Genomic DNA, 12,782 nt, shown 5'->3' with positions numbered 1-12,782 from the left:
TGACATTCTCCTTTTCCTATTTGGAACCAGTCTATTGTTCCATGTCCAGTTTTAACTGTTGCTTCCTGACCTGCATACAGATTTCTCAGGAGGCAGGTCAGGTGGTCTGGTATTCCCATCTCTTGAAGAATTTTCCACAGTTTATTGTGATCCACACGGTCAAAGGCTTTGGCACAGTCAATAAAGCAGAAATAGATGTTTTTCTGGAACTCTCTTCCTTTTTCCATGATCCAGCGGATGTTGGCAATTTGATCTCTGGTTCCTCTGCCTTTTCTAAAACCAGCTTGAACATCAGGAAGTTCACGGTTCACATATTGCTGAAGCCTGGCTTGGAGAATTTTGAACATCACTTTACTAGCGTGTGAGATGAGTGCAACTGTGCAGTAGTTTGAGCATTCTTTGGCATTGCCTTTCTTTGGGATTGCAATGAAAACTGACCTTTTCCAGCCCTGTGGCCACTGCTGAGTTTTCCAAATTTGCTGGGATATTGAGTGCAGCACTTTCACAGCATCATCTTCCAGAATTTGAAATAGCTCAACTGGAATTCCATCACCTCCACTAGCTTTGTTCATAGTGGTGCTTTCTAAGGCCCACTTGACTTCACATTCCAGGATGTCTGGCTCTAGGTGAGTGATCATACCATCGTGATTATCTTGTTCGTGAAGATCTTTTTTGTACAGTTCTTCTGTGTATTCCTGCCACCTCTTCTTAATATATTCTGCTTCTGTTAGGTCCATACCATTTCTGTCCTTTATCGAGCCCATCTTTGCATGAAATGTTTCCTTGGTATCTCTAATTTTCTTGAAGAGATCTCTAGTCTTTCCCATTCTGTTGTTTTCCTCTATTTCCTTGCATTGATCGCTGAGGAAGGCTCTTATCTCTTCTTGCTATTTTTTGGAACTCTGCATTCAGATGCTTATATCTTTCCTTTTCTCCTTTGCTTTTCACTTCTCTTCTTTTCAAAGCTATTTGTAAGGCCTCCCCAGACAGCCATTTTGCTTTTTTGCATTTCTTTTCCATGGGGATGGTCTTGATCCCTGTCTCCTGTACAATGTCTTGAACCTCCGTCCATAGTTCATCACGCACTCTATCTATCAGATCTAGTCCCTTAAATCTATTTCTCACTTCCACTGTATAATCATAAGGGATTTGATTTAGGTCATACCTGAATGGTCTAGTGGTTTTCCCTCCTTTCTTCAACTTCAGTCTGAATTTGGCAATAAGGAGTTTATGATCTGAGCCACAGTCAGCTCCTGGTCTTGTTTTTGTTGACTGTATAGAGCTTCTCCATCTTTGGCTGCAAAGAATATAATCAATCTGATTTTGGTGTTGACCATCTGGTGATGTCCATGTGTATCACTGTACATAGCCTCAATTATTTTTGACACCTACTTAGAAATTCTTGCATAGTGGGTTCTTTTAAATGAAATCTTTTTTCTTTTTTTCTTTCTAGAAAATGAGCATGGTTTCTGAACAATGGTTCTCAATGTTGGCTGGACATTACAATCACTAGAAAGTAAAAGTCGCTCAGTCATGTCTGACTCTTTGCAACCCCACGGACTATACAGCCCATGGAATTCTCCAGGCCAGAATACTGGGGTGAGTAGCCTTTCCCTTTTCCGGGGCATCTTCCCAACCCAGGGATTGAACCTAGGTCTCCCGCATTGCAGGTGGATTATTTACCAGCTGAGCCACCAGGGAAGCCCAAGAATATTTGAGTGGGTAGGCTATCCCTTCTCCAGCAGATCTTCCCAATCCAGGAATTGAACTGGGGTCTCCTGCATTGCAAGCGGATTCTTTACCAACTGAGCTATTAGGAAATCCCTTAGAATCACTAGAAAAGATCTTAAATATCCCCATGCCCCGAGTGTGTTAAGTCGCTTCAGTAATGTCTGACTCTTTGTGACACTATGGATTGTTACCTGTCAGGCTCCTTTGTTCATGGGAGTCTTCAGGCAAGAATACTGAAGTGGGTTGCCATGCCTTCTGCAAGGGAATCTTCCCGACCCAGGGATTGAACCCTCATCACTTTACATCTCCTGCATTCGTAGGTGGGTTCTTTGCCACTAGTGTTACCTGGAAAGCCCATGCCCTGGCTGCACCTTGACCAATGAATTCAGAGTCTTTGGAGGTGAGCTCCAAGCATCAGTAGTTTTTCAAGCTCTCCAGGTGATTCCAATGTTCAAAGTTGAGAGCTGCTGCTTCTGTAGAGCGGAGAAGGCAATGACAACCCACTCCAGTACTCTTGCCTGGAAAATCCCATGGAAGGAGGAGCCTGGTGGGCTGCAGTCCATGAGGTCGCTAACAGTCAGACACGACTGAGCGACTTCACTTTCACTTCTCACTTTCGTGCATTGGAGGAAATGGCAATCCACTCCAGTGTTCTTCCCTGGAGAATCCCAGGGACGGGGGAGCCTGGTAGGAGGCATTCTATGGGGGTCACACAGAGTCAGACATGACTGAAGTGACTTAGCAGCAGCAGCAGCTTCTGTAGAAACCAAGAATTACTTTTGGTGCTTAAATAAAATTTCCACCAGCTTGCACTCTTGATTGTGGGTTTATTCAGTGCATCTAGTGCACGTCTTCTGAAAGCAGGCACCCAACTCCCTTCGTGTTTCAGTTGGTGCATGAGTGTAGGCTACAGCCCACAGTTGTGTTTCTAGGAGCTGCCCAGAATACACGTTTTGCTTTCTTTCAATTGTTTCTGTTTTCTTTTGGCCACTAAATTTTGTTTCTGAATTTTCAAGACGTGCTTCCCAGCTCTTGGTTTGGGAAACCCTTTATAGCTACCTTAAACAATGCTTTGCTTCCCTCATCCAGTGCCTGTTGTGGAATCAGTGAGTGCACTCAAAGTCTTAGCTGAGTGACTCCTGGCCCGCTTTGTTTGATGAACTCTTTAGAATCCCACCACTGGTTGTGACCTCTCACTCCCCCTTTCCCATACCACCTCTAAGGGCCAAGACTCAGGCATCTATTAAAGCCAGGTATTATTGAAAATAATTCTTTTATATTCCATGCTTTCCACACATAATTATATTTAATCTTCTCAATCATGCTATGAAGTGGAATATCATCCTTGGGTTGTAATGAGAATTTTCGCTTAAATAAACTCAAGTTGACAAAAGACCAAAAAATTCTTTACATATATTTTTTCTCCTACAAGACAATTAAACTGTTGAAAAGTAGTTATTGTAGAATCTTGAACATATTCAGTTCAGTTCATTTCAGTCGCTCAGTCGTGCCCGACTCTTTCCGATCCCATGAATCACAGCACGCCAGGCCTCCCTGTCTATCACCATCTCCTGGAGTTCACTCAAACTCAATTGGGCAGTTAGTAAATGTGTAACTGCTTGAGGCATTGATTCTGCCCTCCAGTGTAGTGCTAAGATGTGATCTGAAGACCAGCAGGAAGGCAATATTTGGAAGCTGGTTATAAATGCAAAGCTGGTTATTAAAAGCTTCCCACATAGCTCAGTCAGTAAAGCAGCTGCCTGCAATGTGGGAGTTAGGTTCAGTTCAGTCGCTCAGTCGTATCCGACTCTTTGTGACCCCGTGAACCGCAGCACTCCAGGCCTCCCTGTCCATCACCATCTCCCGAAGTCCATCCAAACCCATGTACATTGAGTCGGTGATACCATCCAACCATCTTATCCTCTGTCGTCCCCTTCTCCTCCTGCCCTCAATCTTTCCCAGCATCAGGGACTTTTCCAATGAGTCAGCTCTTCACATCAGGTGGCCAAAGTATTGGAGTTTCAGCTTCAACATCAGTCCTTCCAATGAACACCCAGGACTGATCTCCTTTAGGATGGTCTGGTTGGATCTCTTTGCAGTCCAAGGGACTCTCAAGAGTCTTCTCCAACACCACAGTTCAAAAGCATCAATTCTTTGGCACTCAACTTTCTTCACAGTCCAACTCTCACATCCATACATGACCACTGGAAAAACCATAGCCTTGACTAGACAGACCTTTGTTGACAAAGTAATGTCTCTGCTTTTGAATATGCTGTCTAGGTTGGTCATAACTTTCCTTCCAAGGAGTAAGCATCTTTTAATTTCATGGCTGCAATCACCATCTGCAGTGATTTTGGAGCCTCCAAAAATACAGTCTGACACTGTTTCCACTGTTTCCCCATCTATTTGCCATGAATTGATGGGACTGGACACCATGATCTTAGTTTTCTGAATGTTGAGCTTTAAGCCAACTTTTTCACTCTCCTCTTTCACTTTCATCAAGAGGCTCTTTAGTTCTTTACTTTCTACCATAAGGCTGGTGTCATCTGCATATCTGAGGTTCTTGATATTTCTCCCGGCAATCTTGATTCCAGCTTGTGCTTCCTCCAGCCCAGCATTTCTCATGACATACTCTGCATATAAGTTAAATAAGAAATGTAGGAGACCTGGGTTCAATTCCTGGGTCAGGAAGTTCCCCTGGAGAAGGAAATGGCAATCCACTCCAGTATTCTTGCTTGGAGAATCCCATGGATGTAGAAAACTGGCAGGCTATATACAGTTCATGGGATCACAAGAGTTGTACATAATTTGGCGCCATCTTTCTTTCTTTGTTTTTAATGCAAATTCATGGGCCTCACCCATGATCTATCGAATCAGTATCTTGGGGAGAAGGGGCAGGACTGTTCATGTTAGTTAACAAATCTCTCCACCACCAGGTAGTAGGTTTGAAAAGCTCTGCCTCTGTCACTTTCAGTCTGGTAGAGTACGGGGGGAAAAACTCATTTAAAAATAGGTGTTCACAATCTAATTGGCGAAAGGCATGTGGGTGCTTTGTTGCTCGTTCACGTGTCTGACTCTTTGTAACCCCATAAACTGTAGCCTACCAGGCTCCTCTGTCCAGTAATGTCTTATCAGAATAAAAGAGGTGCTGGTTCACCTCCCAGCTTGGACTTTCTCAGTCTTCTCTTGTCCCGTACTTCTTCATCCTTTCCTCCTTTTCACTTCTGTCTGTTCAGAAATCCAGGCAGGAGTCGACTGATGTTTCACTCCTTTGTGTGATCTGAAATTTTCTTCCCCCATATCATGTGCAGGAAGAAAAAGGAACTTTAGTTTGATTGGATGTAGTCAGTCTAGCTCTGAGGAAGCAGAGTAGGCTTTATCAGCATGAAGCTTCACAGACAGGCGTCAGCCCACCTGGAAGCTTTTTAACTGAGTAGGTCTGGGGTGGGGCCTGAGAACTTGTTACACAAAATAGTGTATATACGTCAGCGCTACTCTCCCAGTTCATCCTACCCTCTCTTTCCTCTCCCTGTGTCTTTTCATTACTGAGTTGTAGTAGTTCTTTACATATCCATATAAAAATTCCATATTAGATACATGACTTATAAAAAATTTTTTCCATTCTTTGAGATCTCTTTATATTCTTCAAAGCTTCTATCACTGTTGTGGCTCTTTCCTTCATTCTTGGTCATGGTTGTCCAGTTCAGTTCAGTCGTTCAGTTGTGTCCTACTCTTTGTGACCCCATGAACTGCAGCACGCCAGGCTTCCCTGTCCATCACCAACTCCTGGAGCTTGCTCAAACTCATGTCCACTGAGTTGGTGATGTCATGCTACCATCTCATCCTCTGTTGTCTCCTTCTCCTCCTGCCTTCAATCTTTCCCAGCATCAGGGTCTTTTCTGGTGAGTCAGTTCTTAGCATTAGGTGGCCAAAGTATTGGAATTTCAGCTTCAGCATCAGTGCTGAATATTTAGGACTGATTTCCTTTAGGATGGACTGGTTTGATCTCCTGGAAGTCCAAGGGACTCTTAAGAGTCTTCTCCAAAACAACAGTTCAAAAGCATCAATTCTTCAGTGTTCAGCTTTCTTTATAACCCAACTCTCACATCCATACATGACTACTGGAAAAACCACAGCTTTGACTACATGTACATTTGTCGGCAAAATAATATCTGTGCTTTTAATATGTTGTCTAGGTTGGTCATAGTTTTTCTTCCAAGGAGCAAGCATCTTTTAATTTCATGGCTACAGTCACCATCTGCAGTGATTTTGAAGCCCAAGATAATAAAATCTGTCACTGTTTCCATTGTTTCCATCTATTTGCCATGAAGTGATGGGGCCAGATGCCATGATCTTCGTTTTTTGAACGTTGAGTTTAAGCCACTTTTTCACTCTCCTCTTTTGCTTTCATCAAGAGGTTCTTTAGTTCTTCTTCACTTTCTGCCATAAGGGTGGTGTCATCTGCATCTCTGAGGTTATTGAGATTTCTCCCGGCAATCTTGATTCCAGCTTGTGCTTCATCCAGTCTGGCATTTCACATGATGTACTCTGCATATAAGCTAAATAAACAGGGAGAAAATATACAGCCTTGATGTACTCCTTTCCCAATTTGGAACCAGTCTGTTGTTCCATGTCCAGTTCTAACTGTTGCTTTTTGACCCGGATACAGATTTCTCAGGAGGCTGGTCAGGTGATCTGATATTCTCATCTCTTGTTTGTACTTAGTTGTTAATATGCAACCCTCTCCCTTGAAATCAGGAGCAATTGAGGGTCATGCTTTTATCTTGTCTTATTTGGTACACCCTCAGAAACCTAGGTAATTCTTTACACATATTTGGGATTTGAGCCTAAATTCTAGGTCCTGTTATTTGAAATATATCAAATAATATCACTAAAGCCACAAATTGTTTTTTCAAACAAAGATAACCCAGTTGCCTTGTATCTGCGTGAAATAAATAGGTAAACAAGCTGATTCTATCCATTGATAATTGCTCCCTTTAACAAGAAAAAAATAACATCACTATTATCAGTCATGGAAAAGGCAATGGCAACCCACTCCAGTACTCTTGCCTGGAAAATCCCATGGACGGTGGAGCCTGGTAGGCTGTAGTCCATGGGGCTGTGAAGAGTCGGACACAACTGAGCGACTACACTTTCACTTTTCACTTTCATGCATTGGAGAAGGAAATGGCAACCCACTCCAGTGTTCTTGCCTGGAGAATCCCAGGGATGGTGGAGCCTGATGGGCTTCCATCTATGGGGTCGCACAGAGTCAGACACAACTGAAGTGACTTAGCAGCAGCAGCAGCATTATGAGTCAACACTTTAAAAATAAGTCATATTCCAGTAATTCATGTCTATAGCAGTTATTTGTAATGATGAACATATTTTCAGCTAGGACCAGTGTGATAACAATGGTTCAGTTTATGAGTCTAGCACCCAAAGCCAATTAATTTTTTAAATTTTATTTATTTTTATTTATTTTTGGCTGTGCAGCCTTTCCTCTAGTTGCAGCACACTGGCTTCTCATTGCAGTGGCTTCTCCAGCATCTGAGCCACCAATGAGGACCCCTGTACTGGATTCCCTTGTTGTGGAGCACAGGCCCTACTGCGTGTGGGCTTCAGTGTTAGTGGCATGTAGTCTCAGTAGTTGTGGCTCCCGTGCTCTAGAGCACAGGCTCAATAGTTTTGGTCCACAGACTTAATTGCTCTGTGGCATGTGGGATCTCCCCAGATCAGGGATTGAATCTGTGTCTCCTGCACTGGCGGGCAGATTCTTTACCACTGAGCCACCAGGGAAGCCCCAGTTAAGTTTCTGAGTAAACTTAGTACCTCATGACAGTGATGGTGATAATCACTCAGTCGTGTCTGACTCTGTGTGACTACATGGACTGTAGCCTGCCAGGCTCCTCTGTCCATGGGATTCTCCAGGCAAGAATACTGGAGTGGGTTGCCATTCCCTTCTTCAGGGGATCTTCCCAACCCAGGAATCGAACCTGGGTCTCCTACATTGTGTCAGATTCTTTACCTTATGAGCCACTAGGGAAGCCCCAAGTACATCATAGGCAAAACAAAAACAAAAAAAAACCCACGCAAACAGAAAATCCTCATGATCTGGATTGGTCTAGGAATTTAAGATTATTCATACTGCTATTTCTTTGGGAACATGTGTCATAGCATAAATACATGTCTCCTTTCTGTGTAAATGTGTTCTCAGTGACTTCTGGTCAGCAAGACTGAAGTTAAAAGAACATTTGGAGCTATCAGATTTTCTCACCAACTCCAGGGTAGACTAGTTATTCCTAAGGATGGGCTATGTGACTCTGAGATCTTACCCAATTGCCAGTGCCAATAAACAGTAAACATTTGATGTTATCAAAATGATGGCCATGAGAGTTATGCAAATGTGTGGAAAGATGTTTACAATTGCAAAAATGCAGGCTCTGGCATGTTAAACAATACCACCCCCTTTCCTCAGCCATATACCCAAAAGGGAAAACAACAGCAACAAATTGTGATAAGAAAAAAATAGCAACACAGAGGCTAAAATGCTAATAATACCTGTGTTTGGGTTGAATTAATGTTTCCTGCTTTTCTTTCTTCTCAATTACCTCTAGCTTGCTTAATTTATTTTGTAATAAAACACCAGAATAATTTAGCTTCATAAGTTATAATTTCTGCAAAAGCAGAAATCTTATTTGTCTTACATACACAGATACCATCACTACAGAGAAAACTGTGCAAAAAAAAACCTTAATAAATATTTGTGTTATATAAGTAATCAATCAAAAAGTTACAAGACTGAAGAATAAGAGTTTAGAATGCAGCTATGGTAAAAGAGGTAATTTCTCTTCTTTGCATTTTTCACATATGGAGTAAAGAAAGATCAGCACCATGTGAAGATGCAAAGAGCCATATAGGTTTTAAAGGTCTGTGTTGTGGAGAAAGAGTCCACAACATAAAGTAGTCTACTTTAGCGAAAGGATGTACAGAAGTAAAAATTGTATACAAAAATCCTGATAAGTAGGCAAGTCCTATCTTGCTCAGTCTACTTTAATTTCCAAAAAGCATGAGCAAATAATGAAAGAAGAAGAGTATTTGCAGATGTCTTTAAGTTGTCTCCGTTTGCTTGCAATATCTTGAAGAACCTTGAAGTTATGATGCTTCTTTGAATCTTTTAGTAAAATTCCAGGTATTCCAACACTCATGTGTTATGATGACAAGTCTAAATTTCATATATTGGTATATCTTGAATGTCTTGGTAGTCCTTGAATGTCTTTAAGGACATTCCTAGTTCTTGAAGGTCTCTAAGGAGAAAAAGAATAGAACAGTACTAGAAAAGTTACCCGTCTTACTTTGTAACAGATCTTTTTTTCCCCACACACACTTACCAGTATATGGTAAATATACTTACCAATATATTTAGCTTCTATGTTTATCTGGATTATTTTCAAATAACTTTAGTAATAATTTTGTAAGAAAGATGATTAGAGTAGATTGCATTTTGCATTCTTTTTTTTTTTTTTTTATGGAGGAAGGAAGATTTTATTTTTCATTTCAAACCTCCCTGTTCTCTTTGAGGTTTTCCCTTTGTTTTGAGGGAACTTTATTGTTTTGTAAAAAAACTTTTTATTTTATGTTGGAATATGGTTGATTGACAAGGTTGTGATGGTTTGAGATGTACACCAAAGTGATTCAGTTATGCATATACATGTATCTATTATTTTTCAAATTCTTTTCCCATTTAGCTTGTTACATAATGCTGTGCTATAAATAGGTCCTTGTTGGTTATCCATTTTATTTATTTTTATTATTAATTAATTTTATTTTATTTTTAAAATATAAATAATTTGTTTCTGCATGAGGGCTTTCTTGAGGTGCTCAGACTTCTCGTTGTGGTGGCTTCTCTTGTTGCAAATCACAGACTCTAGGGTGCTTGGGCTTCCGTAGTTGCAACTCATGGGCTCAGTAGTTGTGATGCATGGGCCATTTGTGATCCTCCTGGACCAGGGATTGAACACGTGTTTCCTGCATTGGAAGGTGGATTCTTAACTGCTGGACCACCAGGGAAGTCCCTTGGCTTTGATTTTGTAGGTCTTTTTTTCCTTCTCTTCCTCTTTTGTTCTCTTCTCTTGTGGTTTGATGACCAGTTTTTTGAAGAGATAATAGCTGAAAGTTTCTCTATCGTAGAAAAGGAAATGGTCACCCAAGTCCAGGAAGCACGGAGAGTCCCAGGTAGGATAAACCCAAGGAAGAGCACACTGAGACATGTAGTAATCAAACTGACAAAAACTAAAAGCAACAAGGGGAAAATGACAAAGAACATTCAAGGAGACTTCCATAAGGTTATCAACTGATTTCTCAGTGGAAACTCTGCAGGCCAGAACAGAGTGGCATGATATGTTTAAAGCGATAAAGGGAAAGAACCTACAACCAAGAATACTCTACCCAGCAAGGCTCTCATTCAGATTTTTTTGAGAAATCAAAAGCTTTACAGACAAGCAAAAGCTAATAGAATTCAGCACCACCAAGCCAGCTTTTCAACAAATGCTAAAGGATTGCCACTAGGCACGGATGAGACTAGCAACTTAAAATAACCTTGCACACATATAGACTGCTATATCAAAACCTCATGGGATCAGCAAACCTCAAAACTACAATAGACACACACACAAAAGAGAAAGCAACCCAAACACGACATTAAAGATGCATTTTGCATTCTTTGCTGCCTGTTTCACATTCCAGGTTTGAATGAATCATATTATATGTTAGCTTCATGTTTTATATTCCTACTTAATAATATCAATGAACACAAATCTCATTAGTTTGTACTAAAGCATATTTCAAAGTGTAACTGGCACAGAAATATAGAAATATACTGTTCTATAAATAGCAATGCTCTTCTCATGTTTTTCTACATTTGAGTCTCCCAAACACTTTTTTTTTTTTTAACATCAACAGAATTCTCCAGAGACTTCAGATGTTTAGGGACAGTGCAGGTTGAAGTACCATTTCCTATTTCTTCTCTAAAATATAAACATGACCACTTATAGTTCTTAAAAAAGTCATGTGTAAAGGATAGGGAGAACTTTATAATATGTCTCACATAAGCATCTATATTTTTGCTTCAATTTAGTTTAGAATAAAAGTGATTTTACACTTATCTTGGGGCTGACAATCATAAGAGGCTTAATATAAATCTTCAAGCCTCTGAAAGGCTGCTTTTTAGGCAACTAAAAAGTACTTCTGCAAAGTGCTGAAGCTGATGTGTGAGTGCCTTTATAGTTTTATAAACTCAAGTCATTGAAATGGATTTTTGAAGAGATGAAGATATAAAATAAAGACCTTTTCCTCAAAGATGTTTAAAAATGGAATAAGCAGCCATGAATCTGGGTGTGACAAAAGTACAAGAACTTTACTTTCAGTACTAGATAAATAGCCATCAAGTAGCACAAAATAACCGAGATATCAGAAGAATAAGAAAAAGAATTACAATGTGTAATTTTATAATTCTCTTAACTATGATTCTTGCAACTCTGTAGGTGATGTAAGGTCATTGTTTTTGAATGAGGACACTGGAACTTAACATGTTCAGGAGCCTTGTTCCAGATTCCTTTGTTAGACTTCCTATTAAATATGGAGGACTGGATACAGGTATTAATGTCTACAAAATGAAAGGGAAAAGACACATGCTCACAAGGACAAAAGAAATGGATGAAGAAAAAATAATACCTTTGATGACATGAAGCAGATGGATGAGGGCATGCACTTAGTAGACCCAAGAGAGTAGGACCAGGAGGCAATGATGGGGAAAGCCCAGAAACCACACATTGTGTACCACAGAAACATGGAGAGGATTCAAGAGCAGACAGAACTGGCTATCTCCCTAGGTGAAGGTTAGGATGAGTCTAAAAGAAGGGGAGTATGTTTGAGAATTACCAGGATCTGACTTCTCCTTCCCAATTCTGTTTGGCTTTGATTGCCCCTCCTCAGGCCCTGTAGAAGACTGGAAAAGATAAAGAAAAGAATCTCTGACAATGGAGGTGCTTCTGAACAAGGGAGATTAAATGAAAATGTTACAACAGATATTGATTCTCTCTCCTTCACCTTCCAGCCTTCATCCTCCACTCCCAATGGCTACTCAGCTAGTAGAATTTTGGAGCAGAGCTGCTAAGTTACACAGTTCTGGGGAAGTCTTTCATACACACAGTTAACATGAAAGATACCCCTGTTGTACAGTGCCCAGCTCGTATAGCTATACACGAAGGCCCTGGATCAGAAGCTCCTTTGAGAAATCAGACCAATCCAAGACACAAGGCCCAAAGATGATGCTGTCAGAGATTCACTGACTGAATGGCCCAGCCAGGTCTTGTTAGAGTGAGGACAACATTTGACAAGCCCGGGAGAAACATCAATAACCTCAGATATGCAGATGACACCACCCTTATGGCAGAAAGTGAAGAGGAACTAAAAAGCCTCTTGATGAAAGTGAAAGAGGAGAGTGAAAAAGTTGGCTTAAAGCTCAACATTCAGAAAACGAAGATCTTGGCATCTGGTCCCATCACTTCATGGGAAATAGACGGAGAAACAGTGTCAGACTTTATTTTGGGGGGCTCTAAAATCACTGCAGATGGTGACTGCAGCCATGAAATTAAAAGACGCTTACTCGTTGGAAGAAAAGTTATGACCAACCTAGACAGCATATTTAAAAGCAGAGACATTACTTTGCCAACAAAGGTTCGTCTAATCAAGGCTATGGTTTTTCCTGTGGTCACATATGGATGTGAGAGTTGGACTATGAAGAAGGCTAAGCGCCGAAGAATTGATGCTTTTGAACTGTGGTGTTGGAGAAGACTCTTGAGAGTCCCTTGGACTGCAAGGAGATCCAACCAGTCCGTTCTGAAGGAGATCAGCCCTGGGATTTCTTTGGAAGGAATGATGCTAAAGCTGAAACTCCAGTACTTGGCCACCTCAAGCCAAGGGTTGACTCATTGGAAAAGACTCTGATGCTGTGAGGGATTGGGGGCAAGAGGAGAAGGGGATGACAGAGG

The sequence above is a fragment of the Bison bison genome, unplaced genomic scaffold (assembly GCF_000754665.1).
Source record: "Bison bison bison isolate TAMUID 2011002044 unplaced genomic scaffold, Bison_UMD1.0 scf7180017864141, whole genome shotgun sequence".
Taxonomy (NCBI): domain Eukaryota; kingdom Metazoa; phylum Chordata; class Mammalia; order Artiodactyla; family Bovidae; genus Bison; species Bison bison.
Note: the sequence above shows the minus strand (reverse complement) of the source record.